The 27,246-nt window shown below is 40.3% G+C and overlaps 1 protein-coding gene across 15 annotated transcripts in view; it reads left to right on the top strand.

Moving 5' to 3' along the window:
* THRB (thyroid hormone receptor beta) overlaps nt 1–27,246 on the top strand; it is a 371,178-nt gene that overhangs the window by 200,678 nt on the left and 143,254 nt on the right. Inside the window, exon 1 of one of the 15 annotated variants that reach the window (XM_073900909.1) lies at nt 22,688–22,709. The exons of the other annotated variants lie outside the window; for them this stretch is intronic. The gene's annotated coding sequence lies outside the window, so the exon portion shown is untranslated. Of the gene's footprint in view, nt 1–22,687; nt 22,710–27,246 lie in introns of those variants that run through there. 15 annotated transcript variants of the gene reach the window in all.

Here is a 27,246-nt window from a genome sequence, read left to right as displayed (position 1 = left end):
AACCTTTTAATGAGAAGAAGTGATATTAGAAATCAGGTCTGTGGTTCCCATGGGCCCTGGGTCATGCCTGCGAGGGAAAGCTCCTGGATGACTGGTAAGCATCAGGTTTTTTATCTGTGTGCTGTTTACATAGTTCATACATTTACATCCCCTGCATGTGTCTATAAGTGTGTTATACTTTAATAAAAAATGGAAACCAAAAAAAGAAAGAAGCAAAGGGGTGTCCCAGAAAGTATCACCTATATAGTCTTGAATGGACCTCATTCTTCTATTTTAATCTTTCTCACATTTCATAAACACATGAGAGGAGAAATCAAAATGAGTGCTTTAGAACAGAGGTTTTCAGCTACGGTTGGGCATCAAAACTCCAAAGCGAGTTTTGATTTGGAGTTTTTTTTTTAAGTAAACATCAAGGGGCACCTGGGTCGATTGAACATCCAACTCTTGGTTTCAGCTCAGGTCATGATTTCAGGGTTGTAGGATTGAGCCACACGTTGGGCTCCATGCTCAGCAAGGAGTCTGCTTGAGATTCTCTTTCTCTAACCCCTCCCCCAGCACACACACGCACTCTCTCACTCCCACTCTTTCTGTAAAATAGGTAAATAAATCTTAAAAAAAAAAAAAGGTAAACATCAAGATCTGCCCACCCCTAGAGATGATGATTCACTGGATCTGGGAGAGGGGCCCGGGAATCTGTATTTTTAACTCCAAATTTAGGAATATTCGACTGCTCTCAAGTCTAAAGCAGAGGTTCCTAAACTTTGCTGCATTTTGGAATCACCCAAGGAATTTAAAAAATATTGAGGGCTGGATTCCACCCCTAGAGCTCCTAATTTAATTACCTGGGAAGTGACTAGGGCATCCAGATTTTTTTTTTCTGGGCATCTAAATTTTTAAAATTTTTGCTGCATTTTGGAATCACCCAAGGAATTTAAAAAATATTGAGGGCTGGATTCCACCCCTAGAGCTCCTAATTTAATTATCTGGGAAGTGACTAGGGCATCCGGATTTTTTTTTTCTGGGCATCTAAATTTTTTTCTGGGCATCCCCCCCCAGATGATTCCAATGTACAGTATTTATGAACAACTATCTAAAACAGAGGGAAGGAGCTTGGAAACCTCTTCTAGGTGTTTATGAACAGCAGGGAAAACATGGAGGGAATCTCAGCATCATCTAATTGGTGAACGCCAAATCTGCCACCACTCCTTCCACAATTTACCCTGCCCTGTGGCTTTCACATAAGGAAAACATTTATTGTATATTTCTATAATGAGTATGTATTTGTTTATAGGGCCTTAATATCCTGTCTGAGTCATCATACTTTTAGCCTGTAAATTTCTAAATGGTGGGGCAAGGGCGGGGTAACTGCTTATACAGACAATGAAGTGCAGCCATTCAATGGACAATCACAAGAATGCAGAAATTGCTTTCTGGAGATCACCGGAGAGGCAGACACCAGCATTTTATAACCCATCTACCCCAGTGAGTTCACTGTAGGAAAAGAAAATGCAAGAAACAAACTCTTTTTGGAGACCAAGAGATTTCACAGAGGTTAGCATTAGACTCTCCCACGTAAGATTTGGATTCCAAGATTCCATCACTCTGGTGATGAAAAATGCTTCTATTTTGATTGGGAACTCAATGCTCCAGATGACTATGCTCCATGTTTATGCAAATTCTTAACTCTTTTCCTCCTCTCTAACTCATGGGTCCTACCTTGTATTCAATCCCTTCAAAAGACTGCTTCTTAGGACGCCTGGCTGGCTCAGTCGGTTAAGCATCTGACTCGGTTTCAGCTCAGGTCATAATATCAGGGTTGTGAGATTGAGCCCCACATTGGGCTCCACGCTCAGCACAGAGTCTGCTTGAGATTCTCCCTCTCCCTCTGCCCCTCCCCCCACTCATACACTCTCTCTAAATAAATAAATAATTAAAATCTTTAAAAAAGAAAAAAAAGACTTCTTTTCTCAGATATGCCTTAGAATTTCCTTTACCATGTCCAAGAGGTAGAACTAAGTGGGATTGGAAAGGGTAGGGCTCTTGTCATTTATCAAGGGACTGGAAGTTGCCCTTAAAATAAGCAAAAATCCAGAACCCAAAGTTTGAATCATTTTGCCTATTGGAGAAATAGTTTAGCTAAAAGACTTTTTAGTGAGAGGTGGCAAAATTAGCTCTAATGTCTTACATTGTTCTCATAAACTTAAGCATAAAGCTTCTGGACAGCCCTACTCAACAGCCATCCCTGAAGGAACCATGCTTCTCTGTCAGAAGTGCCCTCCTCCATCCTTAATACCTTTATACACTCCTGTTCATCCTACGATAACTCATTCCTGAAACCTTCCCTCGCTGGCCAGGAATTGAGGATGAAGATTTGCTCTCTCCTTGTATTCTTACAACACACTGTTCACATATTGGATTATAGGATGTGTCATGGTGTGTTGTAAATATTTATCTTCTGGCCATGCTCCTCTTTTAGACCTGGGCTCTTCTTAAAGGAGGAGGGAAACTTACTCAAATTCCCAGCCTCAGAACTTAGTCCGAGGTCTTGGCACGTGGTAGGAATCACACCACCTGATTACAGCAGACGATGTTTGGCAAATGAATTGCCCATTCTGACAGTGTGGCCATATTTATTAGCAGAAGCTCTGGACGGCCAAGCTTCTAACTGAAGCTGACATTATCCTAAAATAGGAAGCCACATCAGTGCTGCCTTTTGACGTGATAGAAGTCAGCTCTCATTCCATCCAAATAACTCTGGACTCTCCAATGGGGCCCTAATGGAAGATCAAAGAGGTTCTTAAGACCTGGTCCTTTTTTCCATTTCAAGTAGTGGGTTAATGCTACAGGTTAACTCTAAGCTCTCAACTCTAAGCTGGAATGGCGAAGGAGGCATATCTGACCTTTAATTCTAAGTGAAATGAAAAGACAATGGAGTTGGAGAGGTAAAGGTACAAAAGAGAAAGCTAAGTGGTAAGTTGGGGTAGGAGGAGGGTATAACATTAGGTAAAAAGGGATGTAGATCATCAATCTGTGCTGTCCAGTACTACAGCCACCAGCCCTGGGTGGCTCTTTAATTTAAATGTAAATTGATAAAAAACAAAATTAAATATTCATTTCCTTAGTCACACCAGCCACATTTCAGGTGCTCAGTAGCCACACATGGCTAATGGCTCCCACTTTGGACAGTACAGATAAAGAGCATTGCCATTATCACAGTAAGTCCTATTCGACATCATTGAATAAATCCCACCCTTTTACAGATGGGAAGCCTGACCACTGGAGAAGGTTAATGACTAGCCACAGACACACAGTAGGCCTACACCTGGGACCCAAACCTCAGAAACCCCAGGCTGGCCCTCCAACACTCCATGCTGTGAGATTCGCCCACTTTCGCTCTCTAATTTGTCCGTGTGAGTAAAAGAAAATGAGGAAGGCTGTCGAATTCCAGATGAATTCAAAAGTATAAAGTAGCCATTTGGTGCTGTTATACTAAGCAAACTTACTGAAAGAAAATTTTTAAGTAAAAAGTTCAGGTATAGTAATTATCTAAAATGGAAAACTTCTGAACAAAACTTGTCTTTGTACTTAAAACACTAAGCTACGTGGTCTTAAAAAGCATCATCTAATCACTCAACTTAATATCAGGTCAGGAAGTTGCATGGTAATCAATAACTTCCGGGCACATACTTGTAGCTATTTAACTACCTGCTTTTGTATAATAATTACACATTGTTGTGCCGTAAAATATTACTTCCAAAAAATTCACATTTGCATCTTCTAAATATACCGAATTGTGGTTAGAGCTGTCACCCATCATGCATTGACATAAGTTATTTGGCTTTTCACAATGTTGCTTATATATGTTCAAATTTCTTTCTTATATCTTGAGCTGGTTTCGATAATATAATAATGTGCTCATGTATGCCCTCCTATAAGGAATATCAGTTTTCTTTATACATTTAAGTTGGGTTCCCAAGAACCACAGTGCTAAGTTTTCAGACTTGGGGCAACATTTAAAATAGGATTATGTGATGGGGAGCCTGGGTCGTTCAGTCGTTGAGCGTCTGCCTTCGGCTCAGGTCATGATCCCGGGGTCCCGGGATAGGGCCCCGCATCGGGCTCCCTGCTCGGCAGGAAGCCTGCTTCTCCCTCTCCCACTCCCCCTGCTTGTGTTCCCTCTCTTGCTGTGTCTCTCTCTGTCAAATAAATAAATAAAAATCTTTTTAAAAAATAAAATTAAATTTAAAAAATAGGATTGTGTGAGAAATTTGAGTTGGTGTCATAGGTACTGGGACATTTTTTGGTCATGGTTTTTCAGAAAGCTAGAGGGGATTTTCTTGAATTTGCGGATAATTTATCTTCTTACTTTTGAGTGAGAACATCTCCATCCTGTTTCCTTTCGAGCCTTGGATGACCATGCTGAAAGCTGGTCACTTATTAGAAAGCAATGTACAGCTCATATGAAGGGGACATTTCATCTCTAGTGACTGGAGTTACATGTCCATTGCGTTTGGGTTATTTGACCGGAAGTGCGGGCCCTGCAGTGTGGTTGGATGATACTGGCGTGAGTGGCTCCAAACTCTAGGGAAAGCTCAGCAGCTTAGCTGACTTAACAACACGTCTCAACGTTCTCCAGTCCATTCAGGCATCAGAGTGTCTGGAAGTCATGATCCTCATTCAGAGCACCACAACACAGCAATACAGGGAACTTTCAAAGGTAACCAACCTAATTTTGGGTGAAATCACTAATATTTTATACTTGATTCTGGGACAGACCCGTGAGGGGTAGCATGTACAAAAAACTAAGAGAAAGAAACAAAAGAAAATTTTGCAGCTAAGAAGTTCTATCAAATGATATATTTTTCTTAGAAAATTGGTAAAATTTGGTGTTTTTTAAATAAATTAAAATACTTTGGCAAAACTTCCATTTTTGCATTGAAATGACCCCGTGTAATTTATGGGACATGGGTGTTTTATGTGGCCTGGGAACTCTGGCATAGATCAGTGAAAGGGCCAGGAAGCCAAAGGAACTGGTCCAAATTTGCAGCAAGAATCCTGTGTTTATGGTATTCTGGTATTGTTTTGCCAGAATGTACTTATAGTATTATTTACACAAAGTCGTAGCACTTGTTACCCTTATGGTACTCCATGTGAAACGTCTTAGAGCTATTATCTCACTCAACCTTCACAAACCCTCTGAGATGGAACTATGTGATCCTATTTGACTGATAAGGAAACAGGTTGAGAGAGGTGAAGCAAACTGCCCGAGGTTGCACAGCTAGTAAGTGATGGAGCTGCATTTGAACCCAGGACATCCTAACTTCAAAACGGCTACAAGATCTTGCCTCTCAAAGAAAGGCCAAGGAGAGGCTAGGCTTAGCAGGCTCAAGACTTCTGGAAGAGTTTGGGCTACCAAGCCAGACACCCATGTTCTACAGCTTCCTGTTGGTTTTCAGTTCCAGAGAGCAGTTGTGGTCTTTAGTTTATTTGCCATGTACATCTCGATTCCTCCATCCCCTTCTCCTCTTTCCATCAGATTCCACAAAGGGAATAATTTAATCAAACTAAATGAACATTTCCTCAAAATCCTTTTCCCAGAACGTCTGGAGAAATTCCAGCAAGCAGTTCTAAATCTTAGTGAAACGCATTTTGCAGGAGTAGCTGTCCTTTAACAGGGGGAGAGAGAGAGAGAGAGAGAGAGAGAGAAGCCTTCTGAAATAACTGTGAAAATCAGAGCAAGAGTCTACAAAGTCTTCCAAAGAGTGGTTCAAGGGCCTCTAGTCTACTTCTTGTGTTCTGAATTTTTGGTTCATGGCTAATTTTGCAAATAGCTTCAAAGCAAGTTGCCCTCCTTCCTTTATTGATTTTTAAACCTAACATTTAATGGTCCTGTTAACAACTGTAGTTGAGATGAGGCCACTGACTTTTTTTTAATCAGCTAGATTTATTGGCCACCCGATATTTGCCAGGTACTGTGCTGAGAACCAGGGATTCATGAACGAGGGCAAGATGGTTCCTGGCCCTGAGCAGGGGGCTTTACCGTCCAGCCAGGGAGAAGGGCAAAGAGCAAAGTGGTGCACTTAAGGCCATGTGTGGGGAACTCAGAGAAGGAAGCCAAATATCTGCATCTCGTTCAGAGCCCTGCTTACGTTCAAAATACAAGTATTACCTTTATAGACATCCGTAATGCCCCTGAGGGCTGAAAGGCGTCATTTTTGTAGACACTGTGACCATGGAGCTCTTTAAAAAGTGTCTTATTAAAAGTAATGCAAGTAAAAAAAAAAAAGAAGAAGAAGAAGAATTAATGACATTGAGAAGTTCAGAAGGATATAGAATAAAATGTAAAATCCCCATCCCCATCTCCCAGCCCTACTCCCTGCAGGTCACCACTAGTAAAAAATTTTTTTGTCTACCTTATCAAAAATTTTGTGTGCACAGCATTTCTACTATACACACACATACACACAAATATGTCTTTTGCACAAATTGGATCATACTCCCTCTATCACACTATGACTTACTCTTTCTTCAAATAATATAACTCTGACACCTTCCCATACCTCTCCATATAACTATATTTACAGGTAACAGGTGTTATGATTTTGTGGAAATACTGTAAATATACTCTATTCCCTCTCATTCTTTTTAATTGCCACATATTAGTCTGTAGTATAATTAATGCACCAAAACTTATTTACTGGGTCTTCTGCTGATGAACATTTACATAAGCCACAGTGAATACATCTATCTGAATGAATGTGTCTGTGGGATAAATTCCAAGAGGTGGGGTTGTAAGGTCAAGGGATATATGCTCATGGAATTTTGACAAATGTTGCCAAAATGCTGGACTGATTTACACCTCATTGACGGTGTGTAAGACAGCCACCGTTTTCTTTCACACGAAATACACCTGACAATAACCCGTGCATTCACAGAGTGCCTGATGGAGCTTTGAAAGCAAGAAGTGTGCACCTCATATTTGAGACAGATGTAAGCAGAGTCCTGTGTCATTTGCTAATGAGAGAAAAGGGCAGAGCCACGATTCAAAATGCCTCCATTTTCCGGAGTCCTTCTTCTAAAGTCTTTCAACTGCTGTGTCTTAGGAATTTAGTTTAAGTGTTTCCTTGAAATTTGGGTTCAGGTACAACTTGGCTTCTCATCTCCAGTTGCCGGAGAAAAAGGAAAATAGGAACCTATTTTGTGCATCTCTCTTAGTCGGGTAAGGCTCTCTGGAGGGAAAGTGTGATTAATCACAGGTGACCAGGACAAGTGACTGCCCCCTCCCTGTGCTTACACAGTCCTGGGGAGTCCGAAGACTAAGCTCAGTTTGAACCTGACCTGCCCTAACTGCTCCTCTTTGGTATGGAAATTTGTGGGAACAGGACATGTGGTGGGTAACTATGCCATTTCCCTACAGTCAGGTCAGTCAGAAAAATTTCAAGAATCATTTTAGGATCTTTTATTCCACGTCTGGCAGAGCACAGAAAAATATTAGCCTCTAGGCCTAGATGACTGCTTTGGGATCTCCAAGTAAAAAGTTTCAAGGTTAGTCATTACTAGGCAGTTCAGCGGCTGTGACTGATTTGAACACCATCCCAGGATCAACAATTGCTAGAAAAATCAGGCTCCTCTTGTCAGAAAGATTTTTTTTTCAATTTCTGATTAATTAGGGTATTCTAACCACTTAATTGTGCATCATATCTCTTGGGGCAGGAAACTGAAGTAATTTGTCAGAAAATCACACCTTTAATAACTTAAGTCCTTTGAGTAGATCTACAGAGGAACTTTGATCCATAATCATTTTGTTTCAAAATGTTGAACATAGTTTTTGAAGTTTATAGTGAACATGCCTAGGATATGATGCTGACTTGAAAGAACATTTTGTTTACAAGATATCTCTGGTGTCAATTCAGACATTTCAGAAGGGCCCAGAACAGGACACACAGGAGACTGCACGGCCCATGAAGAGAGAAACATGCATTGCATTTAATTAAAGCAAACTTGCTGGAAGATTTATTTCCCTTCCTTCATATCTAAAAAGAAACGTAACTAAGCACCAGCTATTTTTCCCTCTGCCAGTGTTTTGGGGTTTATCTTGGCTCGTGTTTTTTCAGCCCAGACATTATGGAAAACTTTATTGCCTTGCAGACACGTTTCTGGGCAGCTGAGGGAATGAAAAGGAAGCACAACTTAGTTGATTTCTTCTTTGCTAGGACATAGTACCCAGAAAAATAAATACTATCTGCCACAGTTAAAAATCAGGAGGAAGAAGCTGAGCATTGCCTTTGAAAATAAGGAAGTTGTTTATGAAAAACATCAGACGTCTTTGCTGGAGATGGGGAAATCTGTAGGTAAAGTTGCAGAAATTTTAGATTCGTCAGCATGATAGGGAGCAGCCCAATACTCTGATTTTTTTGTTTATATATAGATAGAGAATTTTTAGTCATGCCAGTAAGTAAGGAAACTGATTTCAATCTCAGGGTATTTAAAAATATTTTAGAGAGACTTCAGTTTTTAAAAAAAGGAATAGTCTTTATAGATGGTTTAGCCTAGGCTACATTTAATACCCTTTAACCAAGAAACAAACTCCTGGAGATAATTAGGTTTTCTTTAAGTGCAATTGTAATAAATAATCAAGTGATATTTTAAATTTTGTTTTATTTCTGAAAGGCAAAGTTGTATTTTAATCCTTAGCACCCTACCCCTGGCCCCCCCCACCCCCCAAAAAAGATTGTTGAATGGTTGGATATACACCGACACACTGGCTATTTTACCTGAACAAAAATTAAGAATGCAGTTTCTCTGAAGTCAGAATCATATAAAACTGCAATTAAAATGAGCAGATTCGTGGCACTGTTTTATGTTTCTACCTAAATAGAATGTGCATCTCAAGCACACAAACTTTTGCTTGTATTTACTAAGAATTTAGAACTTTGTGCAAGCCATCAAGCACGCAGTTTATGAAATATCTCTCTCAAAGTGAAGTTGCATACCTGGAACTCTTTTTGGTGTTTTAAATCCTATGTGCTTGATTTCTTTAAAAATTCCCTAGTCTTCATGTGGCTAATAAGCAGCAGTAATAAAGCCCTTGTTTGTCCACTTGCCAACCCTCCCATTTGGCCTGTAAGCCTCTGGCTTGAAACCCCGTACTGGGCTCTGGTCCATTTTTCGTGAGTCTCCTCTCCCCTCCCTTTTCTTAGCCAGCACTCCGGACGACAGTCAGAAATCAGAAGGGCTTTATTTCCTTAAGCAAGTCACTTCTTTCAGCGTTTCTGGCATTGCTTTGGTGCAGTGGCTTTAAACGGATGACCACAGTCCCCAGTAAAAAAATACATTTTATATAACTCCTGAGCCTACAAGCGGTGTGTGTCTACAAACCCAAACAAAAGTTCCACAAAACAATCCTTGCTCTCAGTAAGTACAGTGAACTCCTTCCAGTCAACTGTATTTCATTTTTTAAAAGATGCTTCTTGCTACCCTCTAAATTGATTTCACAACCCACTAATGGATTGGGACCCATAGTTTGAGAAACACTGCTTTAGTGTACTAGATTCAGCCCGAGAATTTTAAGTTTGGCAGTCAATCACAGGCTTGCTTATATCGGCAGAAAAGGCAGGACTATTCATTGCTAGGAACATGGTGAAAACATCCTTTGGCAGCTTTCAGAAGACTTTTTTAAGAGCAGTAGAATAAACAGGTATTAAGTCTATTAATGGAAGACTGTCTCGGCCAGAAAATAACAAGGGGTTAAAAAATGGCTGTCATGCACTCGCAGAAGGTGGACAGAATCCTGCAGACTCCAGTTCTAGAACTTTGCTTCCAAGTACAGTTCTCAGCTGATTTAAAAAAAAAAAAAAAAGAGGGCTGGCCTGTTTTCCAGGTAGTAAGGAATGGAGATATTTCAGAGGCAGGCAGTGGAGCGGGGGAACTTGGATGGAGAAAGGCTGGCTCTATGACTGTTGGTCATGCCTCGTTTCCTGTTGGGACCAGGAACGAAGGCTTCTCTGTGCTCACAGCCACTGGCCATCTTCAGCCATCTCCTGGCCGTCCCCCAGCCTCCCTTTTAACACCTTGGGCCACAACTTGTTCTGCTTCGGTCACCTGAGTGAAAACTTGTTTTCTAGATTTGGGACAAACTAAAAGCTGTTCTTAAAACCTGAAGGCAATAGTCTATCTGGTGCTTCTGACTCCACCAGGTAATCGTGTACCAGATCAGAATCCTATTCCATACCACCTCAGAGCTGCAGCCTCTGTGAAAGCCGTGAGTGTAGAGAAGATCCGGGATACGTGCAAAGTCAATTCTGTGTTTGGCAGTTTTCATTAGTTATGTGAGTAAATGTTCCTTTCTCTTTCTGGTCTTGGGCTACCAATGTGTCCTTTTTAAGCCTATGCTGAAGTGGGATGGGAATTTATCAGGTGACAACTGAAAGTGGGCCAGATCTCATCAGTCCAGGACCCTAAATATTTATTGTTTCCTTACCATGCCACATGAAGTTTAACTTCAAAGGGGCCACCGCAGGTGTTCTGCCTTTACACCTTCTGTACTTTTCCCGCGCCACTCAGAAAGCACTTTTTTTTATTATGTTATGTTCATCACCATACATTACATCTTTAGTTTTTGATGTAGTGTTCCATGATTCATTGTTTGCATATAACACCCAGTGTTCCATCCAGTACGTGCCCTCTTTAATACCCATCACCAGGCTAATAACCCATCCCCCCACCCCCCTCCCCTCTAGAACCCTCAGTTTGTTTCGAGAATGCCCAAGAATCTTCACCGTCAGGAAGGTCTCTTGATGGCTTTTAAAAATGCTTTCTCAGAGACGAACGATGAGAGACCACAGACTCTGAGAAAGCATTTTTAAAAGCCATCAAGAGACGTTCCTGACAGTAAAGATTCTTGGGCATTCTCGAGGATTCTGAACAAAGCTGGGACATCTCCCCCACTGAAGATTAGTTTTATCTCTTTCAAATGGAACAGGAAGAGCCAGGAGAGCACGCAGTAGGGTAGTAGAAGCCCTGAGGATGACTCTCATTTCCCCTACAAACAGGAGACTATAGAAGTCATGCTGCCCTACAACTGATTTTCTGCTTCTCTAAGCTGGGAAACCACTCTTGGCCTATGTTGCTCATAGAATGGATGTGGCTGTCAAATAAGGTAATACACGTGAAAATACTACAACAAACGTGAAGTCCAAAGGCTGTGTTCTTTTCTGTTTTCCATCAGTCCAGACCTAACACAGGGAGGAAGGTGGTATTTTTAAGTCCTCATCACCCTAGCAGTTTGTTTTTTATGGAGAAAGTGCCGGGCTTAGATCTGAATAAAAGAGGGGCTTAAATCAAAGGCACCTGGTAGGGGGAGCCAACCAGGGGGGGTTCAGGGGCGAAAGAAAGAACATGAGAAGAAAATCGGTCTAAGGTGCATCTGAAGGTTATACGGCATATTTCAGAAACTCTCCGGAAGAGCCTGGATTTCTACCACAAGTTCTAGGCCTTTAAAGGCCTGCTTGAGGGCCCCGTGTCTTGTGAACGTTGAACATTATTTATGGGAATTTACCCAACTTCAACCTCCGTGAGACTTGATCTTCAACTTCTTAACTTACAGGAACATACTGAAGTTGAAAGTGAGAAGGGCCATTTAAACCCCATTCTTGCGTTCCTCCTGGTTCTACATCCCATGCCACCCTGACTAGTGTGGGAAATGGAGAATTTTTGCTTCCTCACAGAAACATGGGTGTTTACACGGGAAGAGAGAGAGAGAGACGTTGCAATGAAGAAGTTGTGTTTCAATATAAAATTTCTATTTCTTCTAGTCACACCATGATCTTAAATCTTGAAACTCTTCTGGTTTCAACATGAGTAAACAAAGCTGCTAGTGAAATGCGTTGAGCTTGACATGAGTGAGCTCAGTCTCACAGCAGATTCACATTCTTCGGCTATATCTACAAATGATCTAGCCGTTTGTCCCAATGCAGGCTTTTGAGATGTTTAGAGGAGAGGAACCTGATTGTTGAGGCTAAAATATTAAGCCATTTGCATTAAGTAAGCTGCACACAAAATTTCTCCCTTGCCTCTTAGCTAGTGATGGCCACAGGGTTGAGCTGTGAAGAAATATGGCATGTCTGGGACTCCTGTCTTTCATTGTGTGCGTAAGCATCTTACTGAACCACGGTGAAAAAACAGTATTAAAAAAATGCTTTCTTTAGAAAGTTGCTATTTTATAAAAGCATGTTGGTATTGGTGAACCCTACATTGTTGATAAAGACTTGTAAATGAGAAGAGACATGTCTTAGCTTGGGTTGCTATAACAAAATACCACAGATTGGGTGACTAAAACAACAGAAATTTATTTCTCACAGTCTGGGAGTTGGGACGTCCAACATCAAGGTGCCAGCAGATTTAATGTCTGGGGAGGACCCTGTTCCTGGTTTGCAGATGGCTGTGTTCACATGGCCGTTCCTTGGTGCAGGCACTGGGAGAGAGTGAGATCTCTCTGTCTTCCTCCTCTTATAAAGACACTAATCCCATCACGAGGGACCCACAGTTAGAGCTTCAACATATGAATTTTGGGGGGACACAAATCTTCATCTCATAAAAAGGTATAACCTTAAAAATGAACATTAAAAATTTCTAAAAAGCTTCTAACTTCAATGGTCAGTGTGATGTAAAATGACCTTTACTCTAGGTAAACTGTGGGTGATAATCTAGCAATTGTTCAAATGATAGCAGAAGTACCATTTTCTGGGACATGTTAGTTCCATTGAGACCTAGGAAATAATCAGGAAGTTAAGGTAAGATAGTCTTCTGGGAGGGAAATAAAATATATGTGGCATGAGAAATTGCTTCTATAGCTTATGAGGAGGGAAGAGTAATAAACAAGTACCTTTCAGCAAAGCAGCCTGGTTATTTGTAGCCATTTTTGTGCCATGGACCCATTTGGCCATCTGAGGAAGCTTATAGACTCCTTCCCAGAATACTGCTTTTAAATGTATGAAATAAAGCACATAGGATTACAAAGGAAACTAATTATACTGAAACAGAGCTTCATCCCTGGACCCTTTGGGGACCATGGTCCAGGAACACAGATTAAGAACCCCACATACTTGAAGCTCAGAAGAAGGGTACATAAGAGCGATAAGGGAAACAAACCAAAAGAATTTTCAGTGCATTACCATTACTGTTTCACAGGACAATGTGGGGATGAAGTACTAAGTTCTGACTTGATCTCAAAAGTAGCCTAAGAGCCCATCGCAGTGCTTGAGGAGAGCTCTTGAGAGTGGCCAAACCTGGGACTGTAGAATCTAGAACTTCCTTCTCGTATGAAGCTTCCAGATGTTTTTCAATATTGGAAGTGTTTTCTCACAGACAAGTCCACAGTTTCACTCTTCCTATTATGAGTATTTCCAGTTCTCTACTTAAAGAATCAAGGTACCCTTCAAATTATGTCCTATGAAAGCTGAAGGTTTAAACGTAAATGGTATAATGCACATGTACCTGGGTGGTGCCTATTCATTTAGTGAGCCATTCTGAGCCTGGCCACATCAGGGGCTGTGCTGGTTGTGGGAATTATGGATGGTTTGAGATGAGGTTCCTGCCCACAAGAAGTTAAGAGTCTGGAGATAGTGAGAGACTAGTTAAAAGACACTTTCAATGCAGTAGTACCACTGACATTTTAAAACTTGTTCTCAAATGTTGTGACATCAATAGAGGGTTGGGATATAATATGCCTTCCTTTTCCATAATTCTGGGTTGTTTCTAAATGAAAAATACAATGCATTTTTGTACATCATGTGTTGTATACAAAATAATATTATACTGCCAATTCAAGAAGCAAAAATGGGCTTTTTCAGGGGATGCTGAGCAGGGTTCAAATGCTGTCTTCCAATTCTCTGCCTTTGGGCAAGATAGACTCAGACTTTGCTAATAGAATGAAATCTGATTGATTATTTTATACATTATACAACCTTTCTTAGTAAATCTTAGCAGTTTTAACAGTGTTCAAATTATTTCTCATTTCTCTTATCCACTTTGTTTATAGTATACTTCATGCCTGCTTCTGTCAGTTCTGAAATGGAGATTAGCCAGACACCATAATAGCTTCTATATACTTCATATAGTTTATCGAATAAAAACATAATGAATCAGTAAGAGATCGAATACGTGTACATGCAAGGCTTTATGAATCTTTTCTATTTTGTGCCCTGGAAGTCTGTTCCCTTTAATTTTTCTGCCTATCCTCTGTGTTCCAACATCATTATGGATTCCTTTAAGTGGTCTTAAATCCCTAAACTCCTCTTAAGATGAGAAGAATGGAACGAGACTTCTGCCTACGTGGAAGGAAAAATCAAGCTTCATAAAAATATACCCATGCCTGGTACCAATATCATAGCATAATTATTGGCAAGTAAATGATTATTAATGATGCTACCACTTGAGAACATTGATTATTTGGTGAATGCCGAGGGACTGATTTATTGTAACAAACTTGAATTTTAGAGAAAGTGCCAGTAATTCTTTATATCTAGCACTTAAATGTGACATTACTTTTGGCCAAGAAAGCCATTGAGGAAAAAGACATCCAGAAGGCAGCAGCTGAAATCTAGGACAGCACATTGATGGCTTACTTTTAAAACTTTATAACTAGTTTAATTCTACACATGTCTATAATAAACTGGGCCTTGTTGGTAAATGCCATAAATACAACCTCGGCAACTTTCCACTCAAATTTTGTATAAGTGAAAAAAGTTTACATAACTCTGAGATTTCAGATTTGAAAATGAATATGGAGATTATACAGACCAGTGGTTCTCAAAGTAGAGCCCCCAAACCAGCAGCATCAGCATTACCTGGAAACTTAGAGCTACAAATTCTCAGGACCTACCCCAGACCTACTGAATCAGAAATGCTGGGGGTGGGGCCCAGCAATGTGGGTTTTAACAACTCTCCAAGTGATTCTGGTGCTCTACAGTTTGAGAATCACTGATTTAGGCTGACATTCTCAACATTTTGATCCAGATCATTCTTTGTGGTGAGGGCGGTCCCGTGTATTGTTCGATGTTTAGCAGCATCTCTGGCCCCTACCCACCAGATGCCAGCAGCACCCTCCCAGTCATGACAATAAAAAATGTCTCCAGACATTGCCAGATGTCCCTGGGGGGCGGGGCGGAGGACAAACCTGTTTCCTGTTGAGAACCACTGCTCTAGGCTACCCAACAAGCCTGATACAGGAATCTCCTTTAGAGATACTTCTACCACAGGTGTGAGTTCTTTTCTTTTCCTTCTCCCCTTAGAAGCCATGGAACTCATAAACTCACCCCCTCAAAATATATGATTACTAAAAACTTAAACATTTTAAGTATATTTAGTTTTAAAGTATATAATTTTTATAAACGGCATGCAATTAATCATGTAAGAAACAAGAATGAATTTTTTTAAGATTTCATCTATTTATAAGAGAGAGAGAATGAGCACGAGCGGGGTAAGGGGCAGAGGGAGAAACAGACTCATTGCTGAGCAGGGAGCCCGATGCGGGGCTCGGTCCCAGGGACCCCGGGGTCATGACCAGAGCCAAAGGCAGATGCTTAACCAACTGAGCCACCCAGGCAACCCAAGAATGAATTTTTTTCAAGTGTGCTTGATTACTGATCTTTCTTCAGAACTTTATTTCAGCACCGTATCACGGCAGGCTTCCCAGAGCACACACTGCTCCCTCCCCATCCTACCCACAATAGACACTGGATCTACTCAGATGTTCTCTGCCCATTTACTCCATCTATTAATTAGTGTTTGACTCCTTACTTCTATACTCTAAATCAGCTAATCTTATCCATCTTGCCCTTAATCTTATCCCTCATGTCCTAGGCACTGTGCTAAGTGTTTTCGAGTTCGTGTTCTCATACCACCGCCATTAAGGCAGGTCCTGTCATTGCAGAAAAGAAAATTGAGATTGACTGAGCTGGATACTATGTTCCAGGTCAAAAAGCTGAGAAATGATGGAGTTGGGTTTGAACCAAGGGAGACCTGGATCTCAGGCTGTTAATCAGTGCACTATTTTGAGTACTTAAATGTCTAGCAAATGCATTCACTCTTCAATGCAGGATGAATGAATGAATAATTGACTTGATTACTTAAAGCTAATGATGAAAGCTTTCAGCTGAATTACCTAAAAGTTCATTCATCAGCCTATTGTACAGTGTGAACACAGGCGTACCTCGTTTCCTTGCACTCCACTTTACGGCACTTCGCAGATATCGCGTGTTTTACGAACTGAAAGTCCGGGACTTCCGTGGAGAAAGTCACTGCGGATGTGGTGGGAATAGCAAGAGAACTAGAGTTAGAAGTGGATCCTGAAGATGCGACTGAATTGCTGCAGTCTCATGACAAACTTGAACAGGAGAGGAGTTGCTTCTGACGAGTGAACAAAGAAAATGGTTTCTTGAGATGGAAACTACTCCTGGTGAAGATGCTGAGAAGACTGTTGAAATGATAACAAAGGATTTAAAATAGCACATAAACTTAGTGGATAAAGCAGCAGCAGGGTTTTCAAGGATTCACTCCAATTTTGAAAAGAAGTTCTGCTGTGGGTGAAATGCTCTTAAACAGCATCACAAGCTACAGAGAAATCGTTTGTGCAAGAGTCACTGGATGCGGCAAACTTCATTTTTCTTATTTTAAGAAATTGCAGCAGTCCCCCTAACTTTCAGTAACTGACTGCCACACTGATCAGTCAGCAGCCATCCAGCAGAAAGATCATGACTCACTGAAAGCTCAGACGATGGTTAGCATTTTTTAGTAATAAAGTATTTTTAATTAAGGTATGTACATTGTTTTTTTAGATGATAATGTTATTGCACACTTAATAGACTATAGTGTAAACATAACTTTTATATGCACTGGGACACCAAAAAAAAAAAAATGGACTCGCCTTATTGAGATACTCACTTTGTTGCCTTGGTCTGGGACCAAACCCATAATATCTCTGAGGTATGCCTGTATTGATTATTATATGCTAACCGGCAACATTTGGGAGAATGGTTTTGAAACTGCCCAAAACAGTTACTACTTGGAGAAGTCATATGCAATAAAGACAGTTGGATTTGTTGGCCTTCAGTGTCCAAGTATGATAGTGGCTTAAATCGGAAGGCTGTCTATAAGAGCATGAAAAGGAGGTTAACAAAAGAAATATAAGAATATAGGGAGGTTTCCCAGACTCCTTTCTTCTCCTGCAGTCCCTGGACATTTCAGTTCCTGGGGAAGTGGCATTTTGGGGATGAGTACAAAGCCCATTGGTGTGTCTAAGTCCAGTAGTTACTCAGCCTCTGATATACATCAGATCACCTGGAGAGAGCATTTTCAAACTGTAGAGGGTTGCAGGAGGTCCAGCGGGACCTAGTGAATCAGGGGCTCAAAGGCCACAGCCTGGTCTTTTGAGTTGTGTTTTAAAGTCCCCAGGTGGTTCGGCTGCACACCAAAGGTCAAGAGCCACTGCAGGTCATTGTCTTTTCCCAGGCAGTCCCCAAAGTCCAAAAGAGGGGACAGAAAAGGAGGCCCACAATGGTCAGTCACAGAGTTAGGTTGCTTTCAAAAACATGCATTTCCATCCTGCTCAAGACAGAGCCAAATGGGAAGTACAAATAGGGCCCCAAAAGCAGTGCGACAGGATGAGATCCATAAAACAAGGCTCTCAGAATCATTGGCAGTAGTTTCTTTTCCCTTGAATTCTTCCCCCTCATAAGAGAAAGGATCAGACAGTGATTGTTTTCAGCAGCAAAGGTGCCTGTAATTGTGGGCTGGGCTTTCGAGATAGAACAGACATTTAAAAAGCCAGACGTGTCCTCAGAGATGATCCATGTCAGCTCCTTCGTTCATAGATGAAGAAAGCGAGATCAGTGGTGGTATTCAATTTTCGAAGTTTCATAAAGTTAGGAGTGATTATTAACACTTTGGGCAAACAGCCAGAGTGGATGTTTAAATTAAACTTTAGCTGTCCACGGCTGTACCATAACATTTTATTTATCCTTACGTGAATTTAAAATGACTGTTACATGTTGCTTTCTATATTCCTTTTCCAAACACACATTTATGTTTGTTGCAAAACTCAAGATGCAAACCCCTTGTTTCCGAAACATTTGAAAGAGGAAAGTGCCGGCCAGGAACCAAGTGCCAGGAAAGTGCTGGGCAAAGCAGAGGGCCAGACTTGGGAGGAACTCACACACTCTGATAAGAGCGTATCGCTTAGACTCCTTGAGTCGTGGTTTACAAATCCATAAACAGCACATTATGTGAGAGAGGAAAAACAGAGTGCTTTGAACTGATGTCAAGCTGGCACTGAAATCCAGGTTCGAGAATACTGGAATTGAAGTTCCTTTAGTCATCGAAAGAGTTCCAGTGACAACCCACTGGAAGTGGAAATGGTTTCTGCTGGCAAAAGCAGAACGTGGAGATGATCTTCTCCAGGCTTTTCACACTGCAAGTTTTAACAAGTAGTGAGCATGAAATGAATTAAGTGGGTCATATCCAGCATTTTCTCATGAAAAACAATAGATTAGAATAGAAGCTGTATAATAAATCTTTCATTGGAAGGTTAGGTAGTGTTTCACGAAACTTGGTTTGGGGTGTCTGGAGAGGGGTGTGTCACAGTGCAAAATATACTTGTTCTAGATCAGCTAGTCCAATACCTTCACTTTATAGATAGGAAAAAAGTTAGACCAAAAGAGGTTGGGGGACCTGGGTGGCTCAGTCGGTTAAGCGTCTGCCTTCGGCTCAGGTCATGATCCCAGGGTCCTGAGATGGAGCCCCATTTGGGCTCCCTGCTCAGTGGGGAGTCTCCCTCTGCCCCTCCCCCACCCCTGTGCTTGCACATTCTCTCTCTTTCAAATAAACAAAGTCTTTAAAAAAATAAAGTAAAATAAATAAATAAGAGGTTAAGTGACTTGCCCAAAGTTGCACTCTTATCAAACATAAATTGAGAAATTTGAATTTTAAAAAAAGCAACTCTGTCCTTTAAAAATCCAGTTGTTCCCCAAATCTGAGGAATGATTCTACAATGACACAAATTTTCCTTAGAAGAAAACCCCAGAGCCTACTGGAGGAACAATAGCATCTGTTCCCATGGGATATTAGAAGACTAATCATTTTACTGAACTCAATGAACTGGGCTGGGTGTCAAGTGCTTTGGAGGAATTACATCATTTCATTCTCCCACAATAACGTAGATGCTCTGCCCTCACAGATGAGTAAACAGGCGCTCGAAGAAATGGCAGTTGCTCTACCAAGGGAAGCAGCTGCCTTGTGAGTCCCGAGCCCACGCTCACTTGCTTAGTTGCTCTCTCTCGTCATTCTTTCTCTTCAAACAAATAAATGGATAGCTCAAGAAAAAATAGATTGATGCCCAAACCCTAATATATACACATATATTTAGCGTTTAGGTATTATATACTTTATAAGTAAAGCCTAATCAAACAAAGAGTTTAAGAACCTTCTCTCTCAGAGAAAAATAAATGGAAAGGCAAACAGTATAGGATGTTTGAGTGGAGCCTTTGCTGCCAGCACAGTTTTCTGTCAAGCTTAGTGATTCTTAAAATTGAATTAACCAAGAAGCACTAACTGGAACAGCAACAATCTGGTATTTTTGCCGTGCATGAAATATGACGAATTTTTGCTTCACTTTCTCCAGGCAGGTGCCTTGTGAATGTCATCTGCTTTGTGTGTCACAATTAGGATGAAAATGCTTCTGATTGTGATAATCATAGAAGAGAAATAGACAAACTGGAAAGAATGGGAGGAAAAGAAAACAGAAGGAATGAGTCATCAAAACTGATCATTACAAAGGCTTTACAAGTTATTTATGCATCCATTCATTCATTCCTGCTTTCCTGAGGTAGTTTTTTTTTTGAAGAGAATGATATTACAAATGCATGTAACCCACAAAGAGAACACAAACGAATCCGTAGAAACTTTAAAATAGCTAACACTAATTTGCTTCCCCAGTTAACCTTAACTGTTTATCCCTTTGGTTTTTGCTCAGAACATTCTATAATTTTAGTCCATATAAACAGTATTTCAATGTAGTACATACCATTTACCATCAGATGCAGAGAATTAGAGATTGGGAAAAGTCAGTTTGCCACAGACTCAATTGCTGAATGGAAATAAAAATAACTTAGTCTGCCCTCTCCCAATCACTCTTAGGAAAGCACTCATTGAAATTAAAGGGCAGAGCAGAATGATAATCTAATGCATCCCACCCCGCCAGCCAGTCCTGACACTCTCATTGTCAAAGACACCGCTGCTACTCAAAGTGTGATCCTGCGACCAGCAGCATCAGCATTACCCGGGAGTATGCGAGAGATGCGAATCTCAGAGTCCTCTCCAAACCTCCTGAATCAAAGTCTGCATTTACCAAGGTGCCCTGGGATTCAAGTGCATGTTTAAGTTTGAGAAGCAGTGGGCTATACCCTTATAAGGGGGAAAAAACCCAAGGCTACACTGGAGCAGTTGAGATCAAAGTATAACCACAACCACCCAAGTGGGAAAAATTCAAGACGTGATTTGATTGTCATTGTGGAATACATGAAATACTTGGAAGGAGGTTGTTGATTTACCCTTTCAAGTCAGAACAAAAGGAAATTTAAATTGTCTTGGGAGAGATGAAGGTGAATGGTCAGATAGAAAGAAACTAAAATGCTTTCTATCTGATCCATTTCAAGGATAGGAGCGTGGGTTAGATCCCCAGGTGTTTTTGGTGGACCAAGGGATTTTGTTTGGTCAGTGACCTCTTATTTATGACAAATGGTACTGGTTTGTTTTTTGTTTTTTTGTTTTTTCATTTATAGTGGTGATAAAATATTTGCTTTGAAAAGAAGTTGATTTCAGGTTTTTAAGTGGGTCAATTTAAAGAACTATAATAATTAAATAATAGGACAGATGGATTGAGGGTGGGATATGACCAGCAAGCGGGCTTGCTAGACTAGGTCTGTATCCCCCAGAATTTCACATTTCACAGCTGAGCCTCATGCTTAAAAAGAAATAGAGAATGGCCAGCTTTTCTATTTTGCCAAAGAAAGATGTTTGAAAACAGAATAAACAAACACTTTTTACCCACTATCACCAAATAAAAGCTAGAATATTTTCATACCCCTAAAAGCAAGAGAGACAATAGCAGAAAGAAGGATTAGACCTTCCCAAGAAAATATGGTTGGCAACCTTACAAAGACATATACACATAGGTCAACACTCCCTTATCCAAAATCCTTGTTAGACGGGTCCCAGAATTCAGAATTTTTTGGAGGGTATGGGGTTCTAGAAGGTATGAAAGTAGTATTACAGCATCTGAGGGAACATCCCATACCATAAGAAGCACGTTTATATTTCTGCAGAGAAATATTCACACTATATAAAAATATATATAAATATAAATATTCACACTAAGTTGAAGCAAAAAAGACAGAACACCCCTATGAAATCAGGTCGGTTTTTACCACCAAATGAGTTATGAAAAAACTTAGAGTTTCTGACAGCTTTAGATTTTGAAATTACCAATAAGGAATCATGCACATTTATATTATATAGTATTGCCCTTTTTCTTCTCATTTTGCTGTGGAGCAAGAAGCATTCTATCACTAACAGGAATGATGACCCTGGAGTGTGTTTTTGGCCTCTAATCATATAATTTCTTCACTTATTCTCCACTTAGAACCATAGCCCTGTGGTGATGAGATATATTAATTCATGTCTACATGAGTGTGATTAAAGAGATTTTTAAATGGTCACCTGCTAGAACATGTCTGTGGGGCAGAGATGTCTGTTTTGTTCACTGATATATCCCAAGCACTTAAGAGTGCCTGACACATTATAGGTGCTCAGTGTTTGTTAAATCAATGAAAGATTTGCAAGTTAACAACCTATGCAAATACTAAAACTATCACTGACAGCTCATGGACATAGAGTTGAGTTATGGCGTGTGTGAGTGTGTGTTCAATTCAGAGCAATCTGCTACATATTTCTACAAAAAAAAAATATGTATATGTGAGTTCTTCCCACTGGTTCTTCAGTTGTAAACAGAATGTGAATAAGAAAGTTCCAGATAACGATGTCATATATTGAATCATCTGAAACTCCTGAGTCAACAGAAATAAGTATTTGGTACTGATGGTTATGTTTTAAAGACAGAATATTTCATTTTCTTTGCTATTTTGGATCCAGGTGGTCAAAAACTAAGTGAAAGGTTAATGAACCTTAATAGGAAAAAAGACCATGAATACAGTAAAATATTCAGTGGAAATAAAATAATTCAGTAAAATAAGATACAGTGAAATTTTAAAAAGAAATTGCTTAGCAACCAAGGATCTGAATTGATTTTCATGATCACAACAAAATATGACTACAGCTGGACGAAATGTGATGGCAAAAGGAAACTAGTGTAACTTTCAGAAAGGAAGTTAAATTGGTTCTCTTCCCTTGACTCATATGGGTATGGTTTTGATAAGTGTGATTAAATGAGCAAAACTTCTTTGCCAGGAAAAAAATTATCCCCAACTAAAAGAAAGGCAGTATCTTCTAAGTAAAGACATGTTAGCACATCATAAATTATTGGCAATCTTTTTCAGAACTAAGACAAAATCCTACAGGCATGTACCAACTACAGTGTACAGTGAAATTTTAAATGGCTCATGATCCCGTCCACCAAAGATTATGGAGCTCAATTGTTAGTAAGTATCCATTACCTTTGAAACGTAACAACCCTTTGACCATTGTAATCATAATGGCTCTCACTTAGTGAGTGTTTACTATTTGCCAGGCACTGTATGATAAACACTACTCATCTAACACACTTATTGGTGTCACCGCCCCCCACTGCCATTTTAGAATTGAGGACATTGGAATTCAGAAAATTTCAATAACTTTCTAAGTTTATACCACAGTAAGTGGCAATGTTGGGGTTGTATCCAGATCCATCTGACCCATATATCACCCATTGTACCACTCTACCTTCCTCCAGCCACACTAGTCACATGAAATGCTAAAACTCTGTGACTCTCGGATGTAAAGGTAACTGACACCCAACAGCAAGCACTTCCGATTACTGTCATTTATTTTCTTCTGTTGAGTGTTTTCATCTTCTGCCACTGCTTATGACAATAAATGCACCCAGAAAGTCAAGAGCAGTTGACCTCAGCTAATAGTCTTTTCAACTTGCCATTAGTTTCTTACCTGGTTATTAACATGGCTCATTCTGAAATAGATTTGTGGGATTTTAATTGTCTAATTAATTGTTTTCTTGTACTGTTTCCTGTCTTAAATAACGAAACTTTCAGTTAGCTTTGTCAGTCGCCACAAGAAAAGAATTTACAGAATTCCTATTATGCAGCCTAATGTATTTTAAGCAGAGACTCCACATATGAACAAACCAAAGTAAGAAAATACTGCCATAGAAGTCAAGTGTAATTAAAACCATAAATCATCAATTCATTCATTTAACAAATGTATTGAGTACCCTGGTTTGTGTTAGAAATTGGTGTAGGTGCTTTGGGGAATCTAAAATCCAATTTAATAGGGAGATGCGGAGTCTTTCAAGAGAAAAGAGGCTTTAAAATATCCTGTTAAGGCTGATGTTTGAGATAAGACCATAAAGGCAAGGGATTATTACATATTGTCTGTGGCTGCTTTCACACTCTAATGGCACATTTGAATAATGGTCACAGGGATTGTATGGCCTGCAAAGCCTAAAATATTTACTATCGGACCCTTTATAGAAAAGATTGCCAAGCTCTGATTTAGTGCACTCTAAACACAAACATCTAAAGCACATCACTAGCTTCAGTATATAGGCAGGAATAATTTGTCTCTAATCCTTTAAAATTTCTTTATTTATTTACTTGTCAGAGAGAGAGAGCGCACAAGCGGGGAGAGCAAGGAGCTCGATACAGGACTCGATCCCAGGACCCCGGGATCACGACCTGAGTCAAACGGAGGCATTTAACCCACTAAGCCACTCAGGCATCCCAATTTGTCTCTAATCCTAACTCTATAAGTACACAAAATACTTTCTAATAAATAATATTTAATGTCTCATAAATACTATCTCCTTCCAAGGAATCTGTGCTTGTCTACATCTAAAAGCTAGGTAGCCTTTAAAATATTGTTCATGTTATGTGGATGGAACTGGAGGGTATTATGCTAAGCGAAATAAGTCAATCTGAGAAAGACAAGTACCATATGATTTCACTGATATGAGGAATTCAAGAAACAAGGCAGAGGATCATAGGGGAGGAGAGGGAAAAATGAAACAAGACGAAACCAGAGAGGGAGACAAGCCATAAGAGATCCTTAATCTCAGGAAACACACTGAGGGTTGCTGGAGTGGTGGGGGGTGGGAGGGTTGGGGTGGCTGGGTGATGGACATTGGGGAGGGTATGTGCTATGGTGAGCACTGTGAATTGTGTAAGACTGATGAATCACAGACCTGTACCACTGAAACAAATAATACATTATATGTTAATAATAATTAAAATAATAATAAATAAATATTGTTCATGTAACAAGACGATCGCTTCCACAGAAATCCTTTGATAAACTTATTTAGCAGGAGGAAAGCAATAGAGACCAGAATGTAAGTGATGAAAAGGAGGCAAATACATAATAGGGAAGAGTATTAAGAGAGAAGACATAAAATAAGAAACATAAACACAGCAAAATTCGCTAATTCAAGAGTTATAATACATACAAACATTTTTAAGTTTTCTTAATACCGAACACAGAGCAGTGACGCCAGCAGGCCGGCTCTGGGGACCGGGAGGGGGTCCCACAGGGCCAGCCAGGAGGGTCCCTGGCTTCTCGTAGGATGGAAATCAAGCATAAGCCAGCAGACAGTGAGAGCAGAGTTTACTGGAGATATAGAGAGACCAGATAGAGATGGAGGGTCTGGAGACTCGGAAAGGAAAGGAGCATGAATCTCGTCTTTGTTCAAGGTCTGGGGAGTTTTATTGAGGATGGTGGTTTAGTGTATGTGTCGTCTCAGGTACCAGGGAACTGGTTAGAGCAAAGATGAGGGCCCAGGTGTTACTCCTTGGAGCCAGGGGGCCTTGGCATCAAGATGTCTAGTGCCCGGTGGTCTGGAATAGGCATATGATAGCTTCCTCTGGTCATTTTCACCTGGTCCTTCCTTAGATGTGATCTAATCTAAAGAAATCATTAACTCCTTGTCCCTTCTGAGGCGGACATAAGCTATTTGATTACAAGGCACGTGTAAAGTGGGGTGGGGTGCAGGTCCTAGCAAGAATTGAAGTAGGAAAAGGAGCAAAAAGTAGGTTTTTATGGAGTCCTTCACTTTCCCTGTGTCAGCAATGCTTCTGTTCTGGTCCTAGAAGCCTATTAGCCAACATGGAAACTTTTACATCACAAAACTCTAGATGAGCTAAGTAAACTGTAACAAAAAGTTGTTAACGTGACTGCCGCAGATACAGCACACCACTGGAAGATAGCAGGCACCAGAAATGAAAGTAGACACGAAAAGATAAATCATGGGGTTCCAGAAATATCACAAGGAAAGCAAATACCGCAGGTGAGAGTCATCAGATACTATAAAAAAAAAGTATTACCACCACAAGAACTTTATATGATGGAAACAATTGGAAAGACCATAGGTAGAAATGAGTAAAATAATTAGAGTCAGAATAAGGAATAAATGCCATAAGAAAGAAGCTATCGTTGGGATAAGAAGAAAAGTGGATAGATTTAAAAATGAACTAAACAGAAGTTGTGGGGAAAGTACCTTCTAAATTAAAAGCCTAATAGGATAAACAGGTTAAATAGAAACAGTTGAGCTAATGAAGTAGCAGGAAATTCACAGGAATCCATCACATAATAATAAAGAGATGGAAAATATGAAAGATTGGGAGATAGAGCTAGTAGAATAACAAGGTCCAAGATAAAGAGAACCGGAGTTTCAGAAGGTACAAGGCAAGGTAAACAGAATGGGCAAAGGACAATTTTCAAAGTGATAATCACAGTTAATTTTCCTAAATAGTTGAGAAGCATAATGAAGTCCTAAGCAGGATAGATAAGAATAAATCCCTGCCTAGAAGCATTGTCAAGAACAGCCAACACCATGATAAAATCTTGAAAGCAACTAGAGGTAAGACTCAGAATCCCCATTTAAAAAAAAAAAAAAAGAAACAAAGAAAAAGGCTAGGAATTGTTCCTTTAGTCCAGAAGATAAGTGATCTACAATAGTGTTGTGTTGTTCCCACGATGGGGACTCTGCACTCCTCGTGGTCTAGGAGATGATTTTAGTTGGGCCCAGAATGATTGTAGGCAGAAGAGGAGGTGTTGACATGAACTCACCTCTCAGTTTACTTCCAGATTGATTAGACCCAGGCCAAAGCCGCCGCTGGGCTACTCACCCTTATGCACTCTCCACTCCTGCCTGTCGCCTATCCCTGCAACAGCATTGGGTCTCAGGCTACTGGCTTGCTCCTCGACCCCTGTATCTAGCTACCAATTCCTAATATTGTCTCATTTTCTATGTGTTTGAGAACCCATATAGGTTTTTCATTTAGAATAGTGACAAGTAGGTATCTCTTTCAACGAATTTAAGTTTTTAAAAAGTGTGAGTTGATTTGGAGGCAAGTATCAAGTACAGTTGTTATTCAGGTATGGCCAAAATTATGAAAGTTATACATGAATAAGTAACATTTGGCAATGCTCATTCTTAAAAAATGGAGTTGAGAAACCAGTGTTCTAGCCGCCTGTCCTTTCCCAGCTAACAGTGTAAACTAGACCATTGCATTCACCCTGTTTCCTTTGTTAGAAGGTATGAGGGTTGAACTGGGAAAACTTTACGAGCTTCCCTGTACCAAAATTCTGTGAAGGTGAACAACCATGAAGATTACCCAAGACGGGCATTCAGACAGAACCATTTAGCACACCTCCCCCAAGACTGGCCATTTATTCCCCCACAATGACACTGTGTTTCATCGCAGGACCTTGGGTATGCTTAAAACAACAGTTAAGCCTGTTAGATTCCTAACTGTAATGCCTCGATTCCAGAAAGAATAAAAGAATGGACTTCTTTTTTTCAAGATTTTATTTATTGGAGAGAAGGCACAAGCGGGGAGGGGCAGGGAGAAAGATTCTGAAGCCGACTCCACATTGAATGCAGAGCCCAACATGGGGCTCGATCCCATGTCTGCGAGACCAGGACCTGAGCCGAAACCAGGATTCAGAGCCACCCAGGTGCCCCTGGAC

Source organism: Callorhinus ursinus, unplaced genomic scaffold (assembly GCF_003265705.2).
Source record: "Callorhinus ursinus isolate GAN/ISIS: 27379988/994484 unplaced genomic scaffold, GSC_fseal_2.0 scaffold1, whole genome shotgun sequence".
Lineage (NCBI taxonomy): Eukaryota > Metazoa > Chordata > Mammalia > Carnivora > Otariidae > Callorhinus > Callorhinus ursinus.
This window is presented reverse-complemented; position numbering and strand designations above follow the sequence as displayed.